The 22,632-nt window shown below is 37.3% G+C and overlaps 2 pseudogenes; both read right to left on the bottom strand.

The window, feature by feature from the left end:
- Window positions 1-11,211: 11,211 nt before the first annotated feature.
- On the bottom strand, window positions 11,212-17,218 carry LOC139704621 (aldo-keto reductase family 1 member B10 pseudogene; annotated as a pseudogene).
- Window positions 17,219-17,582: 364 nt separating this feature from the next.
- Window positions 17,583-19,219, bottom strand: LOC139704620 (olfactory receptor 4K3-like; annotated as a pseudogene).
- Between the last annotated feature and the right edge of the window lie 3,413 nt (window positions 19,220-22,632).

Here is a 22,632-nt window from a genome sequence, read left to right as displayed (position 1 = left end):
AAATATAAGAAAGTTGTAATTTTGTGGATTGGTCTCTGTGTCCTCTATTCTGTACCATTGGTCCACCTGCCTGTTTTGGTACCAGTACCATGCTGTTTTTGTTACTATTGCTCTGTAGTACAGTTTGAAATCTGGTATCGCTATACCTCCTGATTCACACTTCCTGCTTAGAATTGCTTTTGCTATTCTGGGTCTTTTGTTTTTCCATATGAATTTCATGATAGCTTTATCTATTTCTACCAGAAATGCCGTTGGGATTTTGATTGGCATTGCATTGAACCTGTAGAGAACTTTGGGTAATATCGCCATTTTGATGATGTTGGTTCTGGCTATCCATGAACAGGGTACATTTTTCCATCTTCTAAGATCTTCTTCTATCTCTCTCTTTAGGGTTCTGTAGTTTTCATTGTATAAATCTTTCACCTCTTTTGTTAGGTTGATTCCCAAGTATTTTATTTTTTTTGAGGATATTGTGAATGGGGTGGTTTTCCTCATTTCCATTTCAGAAGTTTTGTTACTGATATACAGAAATGCCTTTGATTTATGCGTGTTGATTTTATATCCTGCCACTTTGCTGAATTCATTTTTTAGTTCTAGTAGTTTCTTTGTAGACCCTTTTGGGTCTTCTAAGTATAGGATCATATCGTCTGCAAATCGTGATATTTTAAGTTCTTCTTTTCCTATTTTTATGCCTTTAATTTCTTTTGTCTGTCTAATTGCTCTGGCTAGTATTTCAAGGACTAAATTAAATAGAAGTGGTGAGAGAGGGCATCCCTGTCTTGTTCCAGATTTTAGCGGGAATGCCTTCAGTTTTTCTCCATTTAGAATGATGCTAGCCTGAGGCTTAGCATATATAGCTTTTACAATGTTGAGGTAAGTTCCTGTTATCCCCAGTTTTTCTAGCGTTTTGAACATAAAAGGATGCTGTACTTTGTCGAATGCTTTTTCTGCATCTATCGAGATGATCATATGGTTCTTATCTTTAAGTCTATTGATGTGGTGAATAATATTTATTGATTTCCGTATATTGAACCAACCTTGCATCCCAGGGATGAATCCTACTTGATCATGGTGCACAATTTTTTTGATATGCTTTTGTATTCGATTCGCCAGGATTTTGTTGAGAATTTTTGCATCTATGTTCATTAGAGATATTGGTCTGTTTTTTTCTTTCTTTGAAGTGTCTTTGTCTGGTTTTGGGATCAGGGTGATGTTGGCCTCATAGAATGAATTTGGAAGAGCTCCTTCTTTTTCTATTTCTTGAAATAGCTTGAAAAGTATTGGTATTAATTCTTCTTTGAAGGTTTTGTAAAACTCCGCTGTATACCCATCTGGTCCAGGGCTTTTCTTGGTTGGTAGTCTTTTGATGGCTTCTTCTATTTCTTCCTTTTTTATTAGTCTGTTTAAATTGTGTGTGTCTTCCTGACTCAATCTGGGCAGATCATATGACTTAAGAAATTTATCGATGTCTTCACTGTCTTCTATTTTGTTAGAATATAGGGTTTCAAAATACTTTCTAATTATCTTCTGTATTTCTGTACTGTCTGTTGTGATATTGCCTTTTTCATCCCGTATGTTAGTGATTTTTCTCTCTTCTTCTCTTTGTTAGCATGGCTAAGGGTCTGTCGATCTTATTTATTTTTTCAAAGAACCAACTTTTAGTTTTATCAATTTTTTCAATGGTTTTTTTTGTTTCAATTTCATTGATTTCCGCTCTGATTTTAATTATTTCTTGTCTTCTGCTATATTTGCTGTTGTTTTGCTCTTCCTTTTCTAGGGTTTTGAGATGTAGTGTGAGTTCGTTTATTTGTTGTTTTTTTTCTTTTTTTGAGGAATGAACTCCAGGAAATGAATTTCCCTCTTAAAACTGCTTTCATTGTGTCCCATAGATTCCGGTATGTTGTGTCTGAATTGTCGTTTATCTCTAAGAATTTTTTTATTTCCTCCTTTATGTCTTCTGTAACCCATTGATCATTCAGTAACATATTGTTTATTTTCCATGTGATGCAGGATTTTTCCTTCCTTCATTTTTCATTGATTTCCAGTTTCATTCCATTATGATCAGATATGGTGCATGGTATTATCTCCACTCCTTTATATTTACTAAGAGTTGCCCTATGGCATAATATATGATCTATCTTTGAGTAAGATTCATGTGCTGCTGAGAAGAACGTGTATCCACTTGATGATGGTTGATATATTCTATACATGTCGGTTAAGTCTAGGTTATTGATTGTGTCATTGAGTTCTATAGTTTCTTTATTCAGCTTTTGTCTGGAGGATCTGTCTAATGGCGAGAGCAGTGTGTTGAAATCACCCATAATTATTGTGCTGTGGTCAATTTGACTCTTGAACTTGAGGAGAGTTTGTTTTATGAACGTTGCTGCACCATTATTTGGTGCATATAAATTGATAATTGTTATGTATTGTTGGTGAATAGTTCCTTTTAACAGGATATAGTGTTCTTCTTTATCCCTTTTGATTAACTTAGGTTTGAAGTTGATTTTATTCGATATGAGTATGGCCACTCCTGCTTGCTTCCGAGCGCCATGTGAGTGGTATGATTTTTTCCCAACCTTTCACCTTCAGCCTGTGTATGTCTTTTCCTATCATATGAGTCTCCTGAAGGCAGCATGTTGTTGGATTTGTTTTTTTGATCCAGGTTACCAGCCTGTGTCTCTTGATTGGTGAGTTTAGTCCATTAACATTTATGGTTACAATTGAAATATGATTTGTACTTCCAGTCATGTTTATTTATTTATTTATTTTAGTTTGGCTAGTTTTTACTTTTTGGTTGTTTTCCTCCCCCTTTACTGAGATACCTCCCGCTGTTGGTTTTGGGCACTGTTTTTCCATTCCTCTTCTTGTAGAATTTTGCCCAAAATGCTTTGCAGTGCTGGTTTTCTGGCTGTGAAATCTTTTAGCTTTTGTTTATCGTGAAAGATTTTAATTTCATTGTCAAATCTGAAGCTTAATTTTGCTGGATATAGTATTCTTGGTTGGAATGCATTATTTTTCAGCGTTTGAAATACATTGTTCCAGGATCTTCTCGCTTTCAAAGTCTGTGATGAAAAATCAGCCGTTAACCTAATTGGTTTACCCCTGAATGTAATCTGCCTCCTTTCCCTCGTAGCTTTTAATATTCTCTCCTTGTTCTGTATGTTGGCTATCTTCATAATTATATGTCTTGGAGTTGGCCTATTACAGTTTTGGATGTTTGGGGTCCTGTAGGCTTCCAGGATTTGGCAATCCATTCCATCTTTCATCTCTGGGAAGTTTTCTAGGATTATTTCATTCAATAGGTTGTCCATTCCTTTGGCTTGAATCTCTGTGCCTTCTTCTATCCCAATGACTCTCAAATTTGGTTTTTTGATGAGATCCCATATCTCTTGGATAGATTGCTCGTGAGATTTAAGCATCTTTTCAGTATTGACTATATTCTTTTCAGGTTGATAAACTTTGTCTTCATTATCTGATGTTCTGACTTCTACTTGATCTAGTCTATTTGTAATATTCTCGTTAGCATTTTTAATCTGGTTTATGGTTTCTTGCATTTCTAAAATCACTGTTTGGTTTTTTTTTAAAGATCTCTATCTCCTGGTAAAGCTCGTTCTTTGCAGTTTGAATTTGTTTGTTTAGTTGGTTTTCAAAATATACTTTCAATTCTTGGATTTGCTGTCTCATGTCTTCTCTAAAATTCCGTTCCATCTGAGTTAGGTATGCCTTGATTTCTTTCCCTGTCCATATTTCTGATGCTTCTAGGTCCTCCTGTAGATTTAAGTTGTCCTGCATTATCTGTACTCCTTTTTTCCCTGGTTTTTTCATGTTGTTCACGTTACTTTCCAGCTCTGTTTGACTGCTTTGTAACTGCTTTCTCCTATACATTTGTTTTGGCTTTGTTTATATCTGTTGTCTCTCCTTTGTGGTGGGAGATTATGCCTATAGATGTTGGGCTTTATTGTACTTTAGAGCTGATTCATTCAATTTATAAAGGGCTTCTGGATTTTGTATGCATATAGTGATTTGTTTTTTGTTCTTAGGACTTTAGGTTAGGTGCTATGAAGGTATAAGGGTTAGTATGTCTTGGCTACTTTAGAAGATTGCTCTACTGAAGGGGGATGCTAACCGTCAATTGGATCAGGGTGTTGGTAGTAGCTAGGTATTTAGGAGCACTATAGACGGCCTCGAAACATTCACCTGTTTGCATTTAGACAGTTACACGAAATGGAGGACGTAATGCTTGGGATGAAAGTTGGGGGGAAGGGGAAGGAAGGTGCTCTTGAAAAGAAAGAAGGAGGGGGAGTTAGATAGCATAGAGGAGAATGGAAAGAACAATAAAACTTGGAAGGGGAGAGAAAGAGGGAAAAAAGGAGAGAAAAAATAAAATAAAATAAGAAATAAAATTAGGTCTTAGAGATCCATTTTCTTCTCTTCCCGTAGGCAAAGCTGTGCCCTCTGGGCTGAGATTTGCCCTCAATGTGTCAACAGCAATCCCTGTAAGGTGGCTCCTGGGAGTCTCTCAATCCTGTTGGTCCAGAGCCGTTTCACTTCTATGGCCCCTCCTCCCCTTCCTCCTGCCAGCCAGCCAGGTCCTGTGCATCGGAGGAGGTTCTCCAAGGATTTGGTTACACTTTCAGCCCCTCTGGGTGCTCTATTTCCCTAACGACTGAGCACTCTCTCTGTCATTCATCTAAGCCCCAGTGCTGTGGAGCTGTGTTCTGGGAGTCAATAGTTTAATTTTTCCGGACCCCTTTGGTGGGCACACCTTCGGAGTCTGGCGGCTAAGACCATTGGTGTCGCCACTGGTGGTAATGGGAGTTGGGGGTTGAGGATCCCCTCTGCTTCCCTCAGCCCCTACAATCACGACCACTCCGCTGGCGGTAGGAGGAGTTGGGGGTCTGGAGTGTCCTCTGTTTCCCTCCGCCCCTACCGTCACGCCCTCTCAGTTGGCGGTTGGGGGAGTTGGGGGTGGGGAGTCATCTCTGCTTCCCTCCGCCCCTACAGTCATGCCCACGTCACTGGCAGTATTGGGAGTTGGGGGTCGAGAGTCCTTTGGCCCTTACAGTCACACCCACGGAGAGATTTTGAAGTTTCCCAGTTGTTTGTATCTGATGCGGGTGGGAGTCACACACCTGCTAAAGTAGATTCCGCTGGGAAGGAATCTCTTTGGCCGAACTTTGGTGACTTCCCCTCTCTGCTATGGCGGGCCCCTGCCTCCTTGCTGGAGTGTCCGAAGGGAGGGGTGGAACTGGCTTGTCTCTGGTCTGACACAATCTCTGGTTTTAGTTCCCAGTTCGCTATTTCATAAAGGCTTGGTTAGATTTCCTTCACGTCGTCTCAGGGGGGGAGCCGTTTGCCGGGTGTGCGGGGCCGTTCGCAGTGGGGGCGGGGCCACCTGCAGAGCCGGGCCGGCGCTGGCCGCTGGCGGGGAGCCAGCAGAACCCGGAGCCCGGAGGGCGGGGGCCCGTTTGCCGGGTGGGCGGGGCCGTTTGCAGAGCCGGGGGGCAGGGAGCCGTTAGCCATGCGGGCCGGGCGTTAGCAGAGCCGGGAGGGCGGGGGGCCGTTTGCCGGGTGGGCGGGGCTGTTAGCAGAGCCAGGAGGGCGTAGGCCGTTTGCCAGGCCAGGCGGGGACCCTTCTCGCTGCGCCGGCCGCCGGGGGCCGCTTGTAGAACCCGGTAGGCAGCGGCCTCGTGGCTAAGGGCCGGGCGGGCCGATCACAGAGCGAGCGGGGCCGCCAGGAGAGCCGGGATGGCGGGGGCCGTCTGCCGGGCCAGGCAGGGACCCTTCTCGCTGCCCCGGGCCGCCGGGGGCCGCTTGCAGAGCCGGTTGGGTGGTGGCTGCGGGATTGGACCTCTGCGCCCGCGTGGCCGGCCAAGATTCACTTGTCTGGGGCCAACTGTCACCTCTAATATAACTTACTAATTCCTGGCAGGTCTCCTTTCAGCGGAATTTTGCTAGAAGTTCCTCAGTAGGTAGAATGTAGCTGTTTTAATGGGTGTTTCTGATCCGGTTAATGTGGAGATACTGAAAGTGCTGCTTCCTTGCCGGCCGCCATGTTGGATCCCCCCTAAGTAATATAATTAAAGCAGAGTGCATTGGTATTGGCCATATACAATATATAATATACTCATTTAAGAGATAATTAAATTAAAGTTAGTTGCAGTTAATTTGCAATGTATTTCCTTCTTTGGTCTCATTAGCAAGTGATTAAATGAGTGTGTATACCTCTGTCAAAACTGATTAGGAAAGTATTGGTGTTTCATTAACTGACACTATTTCATCAAGGCATTAAATGACAAATCATGACTTTGTTTGACTTAATAATTCCCATTTTAGCCAGGAGAGGTGGTGCATGCCTGTAATCCCAATATCTCAGAAGACTGAGACAGGACAATTGTGAGTTCACAACCAGCTCAGAACTGTGAGGCACTAAGCAACTCAGTGAGACCCCATTGAGACCCTGTCTCTAACTAATATACAAAATAGTGCTGGGGATGTCAATCAGTGGTCCAGTGCTCCTGAGTTCAATTCCAGTACCAAAAAAAAAGTCACCTTTTCTGTCTAAAGTTTTATCTAAATAAGAGTTACAATCATGTTGGAGAAATGGAGAAATAATATTTAGTCTATATACTAGTCTCTAAGGTAGAAACTATTCATTCTGGGATGGAGGGTAACAAGGTAATATTTTGGAGTGCTGAAATCAGTAGAATTTCTCTCTTTTACTACAGATGTTTTTTAAAATCATGTGTTTGTGTTATTCTAATATAAAAACACTTAACAAATACATAATTAATACTTTGAGAATACATAGTTCACAGTTGTAGTGGATTATATGGAAGAGAAATGACTACTGATTAGAATAAATTACTGCAATGTGAAATATACAGATGCTGGTTTGATTTTTAGTTACATTTAATACTTTTTTAAAGTGCTATGAAATACACAAATACAATTTGGCCAAAAAAAGAAAAGAAAAGAAGAGCAGTAAAATGTTGATACATGATACAATAGGAAGGAAGCTGAAAAAGACTATTCTGTATGAAAGAAGAAGACAACACAAAACAGTTGTGTAAAATATCCAGACAAGGAAACTGTTAGAGGCAGAAAGGTACAGTGGAAATTTACATAAAATACATGAGGATATATTTATCCTGATGAAAATGTTTTAGAGTTATATCATGATAATTTATGCACAGTAGCTGTGCAAGAATGTTATAATATTATAGAATAAGTAGTTAAAATACAGGAGGATATATTTGATGAACACACAAACACATAGTCCCACATGCATTAGCAAACATACTCAGTCTAAGAGATCTGAAATATAACAAAATGTCTTTGATGTCCTTAGAAGTATGGTATATTTCTACATGCACATAACATACTGTGGTAAATTTCACTTCCTAGTACCTGTCCTTTCCCTGTACTCATCCCTTTGAACATCTTCTTCTCTACTAGTCTGTCTTATTTTGTTGTAATCTCTTTTTCTCTTCGTTTTTTCTCTCCAGTATCCACATATGAGAGATAACATTTGGCCCTTAATCTTGAGTCTGCATTATTTCACTCAACATTATACTCTCTAGTTCCATCCATTTTCCTTTAAATGACATAATTTTGTTCTTCTTTATAACTGAATAAAACTTCATTGTGTATATACACCATATTTTCTTCATCTGTTCATATGTTGACGGATATCTAGGCTTGTTCCATAACTTGGCTATTTTGATTGTGCTGCTACAAGAATAGGATTACATGTATCTGTGTAATATTTGACAATTTGTTAGCGGCAGTGATATTAGAATGTCAGATGTTAATCAGGCATAATGAAAGCAGTAAGCCTAGACAGGTTATTTTAGATATGTAACTCATATCTGGGATAAGAAGTCATAGATCTTATCTAGGAAGTTAAATAGTGGTCCTGAATCAATAATAAATATCATAGTATCTGCATTTTTTGGTGCAAAAGAGTAAGATGAAGAGAATACATTAGGTTTCTAATGAATTGTCAGAAATTACTAATTATGCTTAACTAAAGACCTTCATGGTGTCTTGGAGACCAATTCCTTTAGGTCTTTGTCCTCTCAAATAAAATAATAATCTATTGCACATTTTGTATTGATAGTTATACTTTTTTTTCAAAAAATGTGCTTTGTTACATTCCATTTCTCAATTAAGAAAATTAAATAGAAAAAATATTTAATCATTCAAAACTATGCCTAGTTTTTCTTTTTTTAATTTATTATTTTAGTTGTAGTTGGACACAGTATCTTTATTTTAAAATTTTTTAAATGTGGTGCTGAGGATGGAACCCAGGGCCTCACACGTGCTAGGTGAGCACTCTACCACTAAGCTACAATCCCAGCCCTTCCTAGTTTTTCTTATACATGAAAAAGAACCATGGCATTATTCTGAACCACATTAAAACTAAAATAAGGAACTTTAATTTTACAAAGTAAATACAATATTCAGTCAAGTATTCTTTCATTCAAATGTTTGTCAAGTTCAGACAGGAAGGCAATAGTAGGTGATGAAAAGTGAACAAAAGAGTAAAGGAAAGAAGATGATATTTGTAGGGGTTTATTTCCTATTAAAGTCTATGCTGCTAATAACTTTGAATATACATAAGTAATCTTCCATGAAAAATATATCTGTAGAGTAGATCCTCAGTAGTAAAAGTTAAATATATCAGTATCTGGAAAGAAAGCACAGAAGAGACAAATAAACAAAAATACATATGAAAATACAGAAGTAAAGATGAAAAGAGTGATAATGCCCAAAGTGATGGGTGAACTCAGAAAGTCGTGGACAGATAGAGAGGAAGGGGCTGGAAAAGAGAGGGAGGGGGAGCGGGGGAGTATCCTTGGAAAGACAAGTCTTAATTTTGGATTTTTGTGGAGTTTTTATTTCCTTTTTTATATAATTACAGACTGTCTTTGGCTCCCATTTCTCAGTGTATAACATAGTACATTAGAATTAGTTAAAAGTAGTATCTTAGAGCTTTACTAGTCCAAATAATCTCTACCTCTGAGAAACTTTTTCATGTTAGGCAATTTTATAACATTATAAAGATATACTTTAGTGTGCATTCATGTGTAAGGTTTTAAAAATTACTTTTTAGAATTACTAATACTAATGGTACACATTAGTGATACTTATTGTGGTATTTCTATACATGCATATACATTGACTATTGATCATGTCCATCTGCTTTTCTACCCGCTCCCCTCATCCTTCTGCTTTCTTCCCTTTGCCTCCTTATCAATCACTAATAATTTCTCTCCTGATTTCAACTTTTTCTTCTCATGTTTCTACATGTGAGAGAAAGTATGCTCTACTTGTCTGTGTGCCTTGTTGTATTTAACATGCTGCTCACTTGTTCCCATTCATTTTACTACAAATGATAGGATGTCCTTCTGCTTTATGGCTGAATCACAATCCCTGGCATAAATACTACATTCCCTTTATCCATTCAGCTGTTGATGGGTCCATAGAATGATTGCATGTCTTATCTATTGTACATAGTTTATGAACAGTATTGATATAAATGTGGGTCGGCCAGTATCTCTTACTACATTTCTTAAGGATATATACCTATGATTTGAATAAATGGATCGTAAGGAAGTTCCATTTTTAGATTTTTGATGAAGCTCTATACCCTTCCATTGCAGCTGTATTAACTCACATTCCAAGCAATAATGTGTTGCCCCCCCCCCCACAACATTCTTCAAAGCATCTATTATTTTCTATCTTGTTGTTGTTGTTGTTTTGATGGTAGTCATTCTACCTGGGGTGAGATGGAATGTCATTTTATCTTTGACTTCCATTTCACTGATGGCTAACTATATATACATACACATACATACATACACACACGCTTTGTTACATTCCATTTCTCAATTAAGAAAATTAAATACAAGAAAATATTTAATCATTCAAAATTCTGCCTGGTTTTTCTTTTGTTTTAAATTCATTTTTTAGTTGTAGTTGGACACAGTATCTTTATTTTAAATATTTTTAAATGTGGTGCTGAGGATCGAACCCAGGGCCTCACACATGCTAGGTGAGCACTCTATATAATTTGTACCAGGGATTGAACTCAGGGTCACTTGACTACTTAATCATATTGCCAGCCCTATTTTGTATTGGATTTAGAGACAGGGCCTCACTGAGTTGCTTAGCATCTCACTTTTGCTCAGGCTGGATTTGAACTCCTGATCCTTCTGCCTCAGGATCCTGAGCCTCAGGGATTACAGGTGTGCACCACTGCACAAGGATTTTTTTCATATAATTATTTACTGGCTGTTTTTATTTCTTATGAGAAGTGTCTATGCATGTCATTTGCCTATTTTTAATTGAAATGCTCCTTTTCTTTATGTTTGTGTTCTTCATATGTTATAGAAATTAACTCTCTGTCAGATAAATTCTTGCCAAAGATTTACCCCCACTTTTTAAGTAGTCTCTTCAGTCTATTAACTATTCTCTTCATTGTGCTTCAGAAGCTTTTAAATTTGATGTAATCCCACTTGTCAATTAACCAGTACATAAAAATATAACATTGTACGTATGAATGGAACACCAAGTAACATTTGATAGATGTATATGTTCTGTAATGATCACATCAGGTGAAACATTTACCTCCTCAAACCTCATCTTTTCTGTGTGGAGAAAACTCAAAATCTTTTAGATGGGAGCTTTTTACTGACTTTGCTCTTACTTCCACTTTGAGTGAAAACATTTAACCTTGACCATTTGAATTTGGTTTATTTCTTTTTTTAACTTTCATTTTTTTAATTCTTTCTATTTTTGCATCATCAATTGTAGCAGAGACTCTGTTGTTTAACAAACATTTGTTCAGACAAATAAGTGGAAGAAATAGTTATTTGCTCATCTGAGTCATACTTCCCTGTGATAAGTCTTTTCCTGGTTCAACATATGGATCTAAATAAAACCTTGCTTAGGGGAAGGGAGGAGGAGAATGAAAGAAGGTTCTGGGAAGGAGATTGAGCAACTAATGTTGCATGCATGGATGATTAGAGCATTCAAAAAATCCTATTATGTACAATTATAATACACTAATAACTTTAAAAAAAATTTGCCTAGATTCTGACAAGATCAAGCACAATATAATTTCATATAAATTTAGCTAAAATGGGCCTCAGGGAGAGCAAATTCCACTTCAGTGAAGAGAAAGAATCCATCAGGAGATGAGCTTCAGTAATCGGCATTGAAGGGATAGTCCGGAAAATTAGCCTGGTCAGCCAGGACACAGATCCTCCAGTTTCTGTTGAAGCTGAGTAAGGTCTCCATCTCATCACTCAATTTGAAGTCAAAGACCTGAAAGTTCTCAAGAATACGTTCTAGGGTCACAGACTTGGGGATCACCCCACCAGATTCCTCTGGATATGGAACCGGATCAGAACCTGGGCTGGGGATTTTTTATGCCTTGCAGCAATCTCCTTGATCTTAGGGTCCTCCAGTAGTGAAGGGTCTTCTGGTTTGGCCCAAGGTCTATCTGGAAAGTCCAGGGGGATGTAGGCTGTGACCATGATGCCCTTAGAGTGGCAATATTGGATCAGTTTCTCCTGGATGAGGTATGGGTGACACTCGACCTGGTTAGTCACTGGTTCATATTTGAGTCCAGGCTTATTCAAGATCTTCTCCATCTGGAAGTGGTTGACGTTGGAAACACAAAGAGCTTTCACCAACCCCTCATCCACCAGCTCCTCCATGACCTCCCAGGCATCCAAGAATGTTTCTTTACTGATGAGGTTGTTGCCTTTATCATCTTTGGGGAATAAGTCCTTCCCAGCCTGAAATCCTGGGGGGCCAATGAATAAGGTAGACATCCAGATAGTCCAGTTTCAGATCTTTGAGGGTCTTCCGACAGGCTTCCTTCACAAGCTTCCTCTCAAAGAAGGTGCACCACAACTTGCTCACAATAAAGAGGTCCTCCCGCTTCACCACCTTCTCTTGGATCTTCTGAGGGGCCACTGAGGTTTCAGAGAGGGTTGTTATCTGGTCAGGGACAGCCAGGCATGGGTGAGTTCAATGCATGGGCAGGAATCCAAAACAAGTTTAGAAATCTTAGTAAATTATAGTAAAACAGAAATTAATTTTTCATGACTTTGTGATGAGATGGTTCCCAATCTTAAGATGGAATTAGGCTGGGTTCCTTATAAAACAAAATGTGTACGTGTGTGTGTGAAGAATAAATGATCAGAACTATAAGTTGAAGGTCAGCATTAGTGTGGACACCTGCATGTACATCTTATTTTTTTCTGAAATTTATCAGGTTTTAATTTATGTAAAATAAATGAACTATTCCTACAAATATAGTAAAAGTGTAACAGGGGTTCACTTGATGCTTTGACTCTATCCCTTGTTGCTTTGAAAGTTACTTTTTTTCTTTTTCCCAACCTTCTTCTCTCCGATCTTCTCCTGAGTAATGATGTGTTATTTGGCTCACGGTTCTGAAGTTGAGATGTGCAAAATCAGGCAGCTGCCTCTACTGAGGTCCTTCTTGTTCTGTGGACTGTCTGCATGTGAGATAGAACAAGCTTTCTACCTTGGGTCTCTCTCCCTATTATTATAATGCAGTCATGGAGGCCCCACCCTCATGATCTGGTCTACCAACCTCCAAAAAGCCCCACTGCAAAATACTATATAGCTTTGAGAATTAATTTCAACCTGAGTTAAGGAGACTACAAATACACAGACCATCACTGACAGTTTCCCTAAATATGGAATCCTTTGGTCTGGTGTTCTCCTCTAAAATTTGTCAAAGTTTTGCTTGAGTGACACTTACATTTTCTTTCTTTTTTTTAAGAGATTTTATTTATTTTTTAGGTGTAGATGGACGCAACATAATGCCTTTATTTTTATGTGGTACTGAGGATCGAACCCGGGTCCCACCTGTGCTCGGCGAGCGCTCTAACACTGAGCCACAATCCCACCCCGAACTTCCATTTTCTTAATGATAGATAATCATCTTCTGCAGCAATACATGGCTGACCAACTATATTCCTACCCAATTAAAACAGTAGAGCTTACAAGTCTAATGAAGAACTTCTTTATTAGGGGTGATTATTTTATAATTTATATATTTCACATTTTTAATTTTAGTAAAATGAGTTATTTCAGTTTGTAATTTAAGAAGCAGTAGCTGCAGTTAATTTTAATAAATAAACCATTTCCATCTTTTCAAGATATATAGCAAACAGACTCTTTTACTCAGGAGAGAAAATGAGGCATAAATGGGACAAGTTGAATTGAATATTTTTGAAAAGTCAGAGAGTTTTTGACAGTGTAACAGAATGTGTGACTCAAAATCTTGTTTTATGTAATAATAAGTTACTAATGTTGAAAGGAGTTGATACCCAGGAGTCTGAAGGGGATATAAGTGTGGGAAGCCATCTGTGATTTACATGAGGGTGTTCTCCAGCAATGGTGGCCAGGGAGATTTTGGTTTGGTATTGTGAACTATCCAACTACCCGTGGCCCTCCCAATAGATTGCCCAATGCATGTGATTTCTATCTCTGCTCTGCTAGGAAGTCCCCCCATAGTAGCTCAGGAGATGGGTGTAACCTGTTGGGAACTGGACAACCTATCTTTAACCTTTTTTGATGAAGAACATTCTATGGAAGGCCTTTGCTATTTCCTAATATAAATAAAGCAGGCGCGGGCTCCATTTTGTCAGTATAGAAGCTTGATCTGTATGATCGAAGTGCCCGTCCTGCCCCCACTCTTGAAATTACTTTCTGTGTTCTGTGATTTTTTGCTGTTTTATTTCTCTTAGCTTTTATTTCTCACCCAGCCCATTCCACCAAGGGGAACCCCGTTTCCACCACCTAAGCTGGAAGAGGGCGAGATATAAATAGGAAAGAAACCCAGAAAGCCTAAATTCACATTGGTAAAGCTGAGCAGATGCTGTTGCTTCGGGTGTGAATTTGGTGTTGGCTGGCTGAAGCAGAGGCAGCAATGCACATCAAAGGCTTAGCTAGGAGGTTCTGTTCTACCTGTCTCTCCCACGCACCTACCTTCTCTGAGCCCCACTATAGCATGTCCTCCACAGTTCAAGTTAGCTCTATGCTTTCTGAAACTTTCTTTCTTCTTTAGTTCTTAAATTATCATGTGATTTTGAAGTTAGCCATACTTCATTGTTTTACAATGATCGTTTGTTTCTTTTAGGATCCATAATATTATTTAGATATGTATTACCTATACTTCCTTCATTTTTTTTCTGTATTTATTTATTTTAGGTGGATGTTTGATCCTATGAAAAAGTGTATTGTTTTATCATTTCCAATTTCCTATTAAAGAAAACTATTCAAGATCTAAGAATTATAACTCAAAAACCAGTCTTTAAGTTCTAAAATTAAAAGTCACTTTAGTAGTGAAGAAGGAACCAGATAGATGATTGTAGGAGACATTTGAATCTGAAAGAAGTAGCCATGTCTACCGCCTTTCCACATTGGATCATGAGGTGCAACCTCTATTTTTAATGGAACACCAGTACATCTTTAGATAAATTGAATCTCTGGTCTTGCTTCTGTTACCCATTCATCTTTGTTTATTCTCAATGAAATTGTAATTATGTGTTTTAAACCATAATGAATTTGGTCTAAATAAAAATGAATGGTAATTGATTCAAGCCTTTGTGCCAGTAAAGACAAAGATTACATAAAAAAATAATTTATTGGTGCAATGAAATTAATTTTGTTGCAAAGAAATAGCAAATTATTAAGTGAAATTAGCCAATCCCCCCACAAAAAACAAATGCCAAATGTTTTCTCTGATATAAAGAGGCTGACTCAGAGTGGGATAGGGTGGGGGAGCATGGGAGGAATAGATGAATTCTAGGTAGGGAAAAGGGGTGGGAGGGAAAGGGAGGAGGCAGGGAATTACCAAGGATGATTGCATGTGATGGACACCATTATCCAAAGTACATGTATGAAGACATGAATTCGGTGTCAACCTACTTTATATACAAACAGAGCTATGAAAAATTGTGGTATATATGTGTAATAAGAATTGTAATGCAAAAACAAAACAAAACAAAGTACATGTAAAAAGACATGAATTGGCGTGAACATACTTTATATTCAAAGATATGAAAAATTGTGCTCTATATGTGTAATCAGAATTGTAATGCATTCCGCTGTCGTGTATTTAAAAAAATAAAATCAATTAAATAGAAAAAAGAAATTAAGAACAAGGGGATGTTACTTGGTGTAGAGTGTTTACCTGGCAAGTGTGAAGCCCTAGTTTTAATGCCCAGCACCTGGGGGGGGGGGGCAAACGAGGGAAATAAGGATGTGTGTAATAATTTGATTGCAAGAGTGTGCTTTACTCCATTGTTTATTAGTTAACTAGATTAGGAAACATAACTACAATGAATTATTTTAAACCATTAAAAATAATATGGAGAAAATTTTACAAAAAGAAAGAGAAATAGCAAATTAGAAAACACTATTAATTAAAATACATTCATGGTTTAAATTTAACACATGTGACACAGTTACATACAAATTACAAGTTAAGACAAAGGATGAAAATGAAAAACTACAAATAAATAACAAGATGTTCCCTAAGCCCAGCAAACAAGAATTCCATTCCCCTTTGCCTGCTTTGACCTTGGAGAATATAATGAGACACTGGCTATCATGATATAGAGTTGGCTAGAAAGTACCTCAGGGGAGATTTTTCAAAAGAGGTTATGATAATGAAATAAAGACACTGCTTTTTAATAATTAGTACTATATCTACCATGTGCCAATTTTTTTTTGTCTACATATTGAAAAGATCTACCCTGAACATTTTAAACTATTTTAAACCAGTACTTTTTTTTTGTTTTGCCATTCATATTTCCTGTTATTTTATGAGAATTAATTTGCAGATATTAAGGTTCAAACTCTTAAATGAAAAGATTAAATTTTTCCCTCATAAATGTACCTGAAATTATCACATTTATCAACTACAAAATATTTTTTCTCAAAGTTAAAAGTTTCCTTAATCCACTTTGCAGCTAGTATCACTGGAAAGAATGACTATTCTTATTTCTATCATTAAATATTTGTTTCTCTATTTTTGAATTCCTGTTAAATAAAACTTTGACAGAATTTACTCTTGTTTTAAATATCTCCTTATCAACATAAATAATGTTCTAGACATATCTCTATACTTGCAACTTGGTGGACAAGTAAGAATCAGTCGCAGGGAATATATGGAACCCCAGTTCTGGAAGAAGATTCCTGATTGTTAAAAGATTTCACTGATGGTCCTGGGGAAAAAAAAAAATATTTTTGATCTTTGTTTTTAGTCTTGTTTTTAAATTTAGTTTCTTTCCAGTTGCCCAGTCTGGCCTTGAAACCACAATCCTCCTGCCTTAGCCTACCACCAAGCCTCACTGGAAAAAATATTCATTTCGAAATGAATACCCCTGCAGGGAAGTGATTCAGGTGTTCAAAGATTAGGAATAGCTACTCCATTCCTGTAGGGTAGTTGTTTACTCTTTGCTAAACTGTAGGACTCCCTTCAGAGGAATAGTGAACAGAAGGCTACAAACAAGTACTTAAAGGTCCAGTGTAAGGGCCTGAAGAAATATTTGGTACGAAAAATACAGAAGCTTATTTCCTGTGGTGAAGGTATAGTACTTACCTACATTTAACATCTAATGCAATAACACAGCTCCAGAAATGTATAAGCTCTTAGTCCAGATATGGGTGTTATGCTCAGATCAGGGCACTGGCAGAGAAAACCTAGAAGTCCAAAGTGTGGGAACAACTGGATGTTGCTCATGAAAGATTTACCCCAGCAGTCTCCCTACCTTAGAAGAGCCAGAACCTCACCCTGCTCAAAGAAGCTTCAGGCAACAGAAGACCCTTTTGTTTGCACCTGACTCCCTCTCCAAGAGGATAACTGAAGTTCCAGTGAAACCCCTGGGTCATGCTAGGCCTAACAAAGGAAGAAAAAGCCTGAGCACTGTATAAACTAAAATAAATAGCTTTCATGTTTTGATAGGTTCCATGTGTATACACCTAGAATTGGATTTTTAAAGAGAAGTCTTGTTGAGATAGAATTTCCATACCATAAAACTCACTTATATATGTGTATAAGTTGAAAGTGGTATATTCACACAGCTATGAACAAAGATGAGAATCTTATTTTAGAATGCTTTCATGTCCCACCAAGAAAAATCCACACCATTTTGGCAGACATGCCTAATGTGGTTCACACACAATGAGGTTTTATTTGGTGTCCTATACTGATGCATGTTGTATTGCAGATGAACACTAAAGTCACTATGCTTGCTTGCAGGTTCTTTTTCATATTATTAGTGGTGTCGAAAGACTGAAAAGATAATTTTTCCATAATGAAAGATTGTTCTTGTATGGATTTTAGGGAAATAATTCACAACTTTGGCTGATAAGTAAAATTTAAAATCTCTGCATTGCCTCAAATCTACAGATGTATCTGGAAACTGGAACTATTTATAGCTATAAAATATATTCCTTGAATTTTAAACTATATTATAAGGTCAGCATATTGTCAATTTAAAGTACATGCAATGAATTTCTGGGCATTAAGCCTTTTCCTGGGAACCTACATAATAACTCCTGAGTCTTTTCAAAGCCTTTTTTATCTCTTTATTTCTTAATGTATAAATGGCTAGATTGAGGAGAGGTGTAAAAACAGAATAAAATACAGCAAGAAATTTGTCCAACCAGGTGATGTTGAGTGGCCACACATAAATGAAGATACAGGGCACAAAAAATCACCACAACTGTGATGTGGGCACTGCAGGTGGACAGGGCTTTAGATGCACCAGTTTTAGATCTCTGGCAAATGTTGCTCCCTGAGACAAGTGTACGTGGGAGACAGGCAGGACCAGCCTGTCATCTCGAGGGGCTGAGCAAGAGGGTGTTACGACCCAGTCCCCACCCAAGATTGGGAACAAACCACACTGAGCTAGGAGTTGTGTCAGCCTTGAAGGCACAGCAAATCTCAATCTTTATTGCCTCTAAGGTGATTTTTATAGCAGAGTAAAGAGGAAGTAGAGCAGAAGAAGTAGTGGGAGCCTATAGGGAACAAGCACATCCCTGTTACCCCAGAGACATATTCTAATTTAATCCTGTTATGCATGTGGAAACCATACCCAGCTTTCGTGTGGTCACATATACAGAAGACTTACCCAGAGATATCATGAGGCCACTTTTCTTAACGCCCAATAATGGCTACAGCTTCAAAGAAGGCACAGACAAGTCCCAACAGGCAAACACTGAGAAGAATATATGCGTAGGATATCAGCAAGAGGATAAAGCAGGTTACAGCCACAAACCCACAGTCAACATTCATTAAAATGTTTAAATTATAGGAATCCATGCAGGCCAGCTTGATCACCAGAGGCATATCACAGAAGAAGCTGTCTATTTCCCTGGGGCCACAGAAAGGCAACTGCACTATCACAGCCAGGTGACTCATGGCATGCACAAAGCCAGTAGTCCAGGAAGAAACCACCAGCCCAGTGCACCTTTGCAGGCTCATAATGGTGGAGTAATGAAGTGGTTTGCAGATGGCCACATAGCAGTCATAGGCCATGGACACCAGAAGCACCATCTCACTTGCTGCAATGAAATGGGCAAAAAAGATTTGGCACATGCAACCTGCAAAGGAAATGGTTTTGTTCTCTCTGAGAAATTCTGTGATCATCTTAGGAGTGGTGACTGAGGAAAGCCACATATCAACATGCCGCAGTCCGGCTGCAGCAAAATAACCTACCGGGGGTGACGAGCAACTTGTGTACAATGATACAGCAGGAGTGGGAACCCTTTATTGTAGGACAGGAGGGGTATATATACATTACACACAGCTTATCTTAATTACATAAACTAGATACAGCAGTCAACCAATAAGGAATCTCCACACTTAATGGCTCGCTGGCGTTACTTCACAAACCACTCCCTCTGGCAAAATGCCAGGTGCCACCTTGACTTGTTTACAGACCTTAACATGAACAAAGGACAGGTTGGCCAAAAAGAAGTACATGGGGGAATGGAGATGAGGGTCAGTGATGATTAAGATCACAATGACAATATTTCCAGATACAATGATCACGTAAAGCAGCAAAAATATCATGAAGAGTAAGACCTGCATACTCCATGAGTGGCCAAGTCCCAGAAGCACAAATTCTGACACTGTGGACTGATTTCCTCCATCCATTTTATTGAGTATGCCCTCTAAAATAACCTGGAGAAAGTAGATTAGCAGTTAGTGGGAGGAGAAAGGAGACTAAATGTTTAGAATTTGATATTCACATTGAAATTCTTCATATCTAACATTAAAAAGTACGATTGAGAGGAGAAATCTTGGTTAAATATGAATAGCATCATATCTCCAAAAGAATCTAATTGTGAACCTGACTTTCCTGCATGTTAGTTGGAATTTTTATCCAAATGATTTGCCTAGAAAGCTCTCTCACAAGAAAGGAGTGTGGTAAGCAGAGAAGCAAGGTGAAATGCTAAACAATGATTGTGGTTTCACCCGGTATTGTGGTTATGTACACTACTAAGTGAAAAAAAAACTGAGCCTGAAACTCAGAATCATCACATTTTATATAAAAAATATTAAATCATGCTGGGGAAGATAATGGAGAACTGATATTGCAATCCAGCACAAATGATTTGACATACTCTTACTGTTTCTATGTCCTATGTTTAATGATTTAAAGTCCTGATAAAATGTCCTCTTAAAAGATGATAAAATTAAAATTTTACTTCTCTTTCTAAAACAAGTCTTGAGCCAACCTTCATGGGAGAAGCTGAATTGAGGGTCATATAATAAAACTTTGGCATATAATTTGGATGCAAAACTAGGCATAAAATTTAACAGCATTTAAAATCTGTCAGAAGATAGAATGTATTTTATAAGGTGAGTGGGTTAGGAAAAAATATATGTTCACTATAGAGTCACATAGAAGTGAATGAACCAAAGTCGATGGGAACTCAAACATAGATTCAAATATAATGAGCTCTGATGTTCCAGATATCTTAAGGTTATCAACAAAATACATTTGCCTTAAATTGTATCAGTGGATGCTAGAAAATCATAGGCTTTGAAACATTAATTTCTTGACCACCAGAAATACAAATCTCTCTCTCTCCTGTTTTTTTTCTCTCTCTCTCTTTATGTATCCATCTCTCTATATATGTATATATACATATATAGATACATTTATATGTTTACATATACATATAATAGTTACAACATTTTTATTGCTTTCTACATAAATATATATACATATACGTATGCATGTATATGTGTGTATATATATATATGTGTGTGTGTGTGTGTGTGTGTATATATATATATATATATATATATATATTTATTTATTTATAAATTGGGAATAAATTGCATTTGCTTACATATGTAAGTAAATTGCACCTTTGGAATGTTAGTACTGAATGAATGTAAAATTAAACCTTCAAGAATAAACACCAATATTGCTTAGCTCGATCTCTTAGCAAATGACAATACTTCTCAAGCTGGACAATACTTCTCAAGCTCTTAGCAAATGACAATACTTCCCTCGGGGGAAATAACCCATTTTATGTTCAAGCTGGATGGTGGGACCAAAATATCCCTCCACCATGATTATTTCTTGGCATTGTTTTTCTCATCTTTTTCTAGCCTTTAAAATGTCACGTTTGGACCAAGGAGAGCAGGTGAGTAACAAAATCCATTACATTAGTGTGACTAATTTTGCCTTAACTTTTACTGAGGACTCAGAAGTACAGATTAAAAAGAGAAAAATTGCAAAATCAAACAAAAATTTGCTAGGGAAAAGGAGATATATGATAATAGTCTCATAAGTTGCAAATATACCTTATATTCTGTCATAGAGATTTACCAAATTTCTAAGGAAAATAAATCAATATTACAACTAATTGATTTATGCCCATTGCAAAATTTGAACAAATTGAACTTTTAACCAAAATTTAGTTTCTTTTTACAGAATATTTTCTGGGCTAAATTTTCAAAAGATATTTCTATACGCCCTGGAATAAATTACGTAGACAGTACTGTCACAAATACTACTGCAAATATGTTTGAGATAGAAATTTACTAAAAGATAACTATGTATATTCGAGAGAAACAACTGACCCATAAAAACTCATAGAGCTACTTAAAAATAAATTTTGTAACTTTTATTTTTGAAAATGTTGGTGAATAATTGCACACAACAGATTTATTGATTAATATTTGCATTTTGCATGCATATATAGGACTTAGATGATTTAATTAATTCTGTGATAACTACAGGTGAAATATGTAGTTATATTCTATAATTCATAATTATACTCTTTATTCTTAGGCTGTTAGTTTAAACATATTTTGTAATAACCAGGTTTATAACGTCTCTGTGTGTTTTCTTTTTTCTTTATTCTAAGAGCTATCATCATATACTATACATTCTTTGATAATAAAAATAATTTTATCCTCTTAAAAGTCAGGGACTACTTGAACAAGGTTTACTAGAACCTGTTCATGTTGATTCATGGGGAAACGACTATGCTCTTCCTACCTGGATCTGACAGCATCTCTGAGGCAAGGCATATTACAGTTGTGTTTACTCTTGTTAACTCCATAGAAATTCTACTAGGAACAGGTAGGAGGAGAAAATTTGTGGATTCTCTTTTGAAATTTTCAAAAGGTAATGAAGCCATTCTTCCCACCAGGTGTAGCAAGGATCGTTAAAATAAAGGCATGAAAATATTTTAAGAATTATCTTAAAGAAAATCAAAGAAATGAGATGACTTACAAGACACACTTTTCTCTTAGAGCAGATTCTGTCTTCTGAAGTGTGCTTGTGTTACATCCATTTATGGGTGGAGATAGTGTCTGCGGAGGTGCTCTCCCTCAGCATGTCCTATATTCACCACCTGAAGCCATCCCTTGGGGGAAATTAACCCATTTTATGCTCAGAACACAAGTATGGAAATAATTACCTGGATAACTCTTGTCTTTTTTATAAGAGTGATACCAAGTGTTGCATACTCTTGAAGTCAGAAAAGGGAGATAAGTAAAAAATCATGCAAATCAGCCCAATGTTAAAAATCAGTGAATATTTTAAACTTTATTCACTGGAACAATAAGCACAATAAGTTTCATATTATATTCAAATTTTATTTCCAATTGCCAGAGAGGTCATACTCTGAAAGGTGTGATAGTGCCATAACACATAGCAAGATTGTCTGAATTGATAGGGAATCTTGGTCAAATGAAGTGATGTGATGTTTATTCTATGATTACATAAGATGCTGACTGTTACATATTGTATGTCAAGTTATTAAGCTGTTTTCAGTTTTTTAAAAAAGGATTTTGATATGAGTTCTAAATATATTTATTTTGACTTCTTAAATTGAAAACCAAATTTATTATAGTACATTGATATATGAGACAGGGCTCTTATTTAAGATGTACAATTTGATGAGTGTGGATACATGCATACAGCTGTAAAAAGACCACCACCGTCTAAATAGTGACATTTGCCTTAGCCCCCAAAGCTCAGTTGTTCTTAGATAACCTCCTTCCAGACCTTCCATATATCCTCCCTCACAGGCAATCATCAG

Source organism: Marmota flaviventris, chromosome 2 (assembly GCF_047511675.1).
Source record: "Marmota flaviventris isolate mMarFla1 chromosome 2, mMarFla1.hap1, whole genome shotgun sequence".
In the NCBI taxonomy this organism is placed as follows: domain Eukaryota; kingdom Metazoa; phylum Chordata; class Mammalia; order Rodentia; family Sciuridae; genus Marmota; species Marmota flaviventris.
The sequence above is the reverse complement of the archived record's forward strand: the minus strand, read 5'-3'. Positions and strand labels throughout refer to the sequence as shown.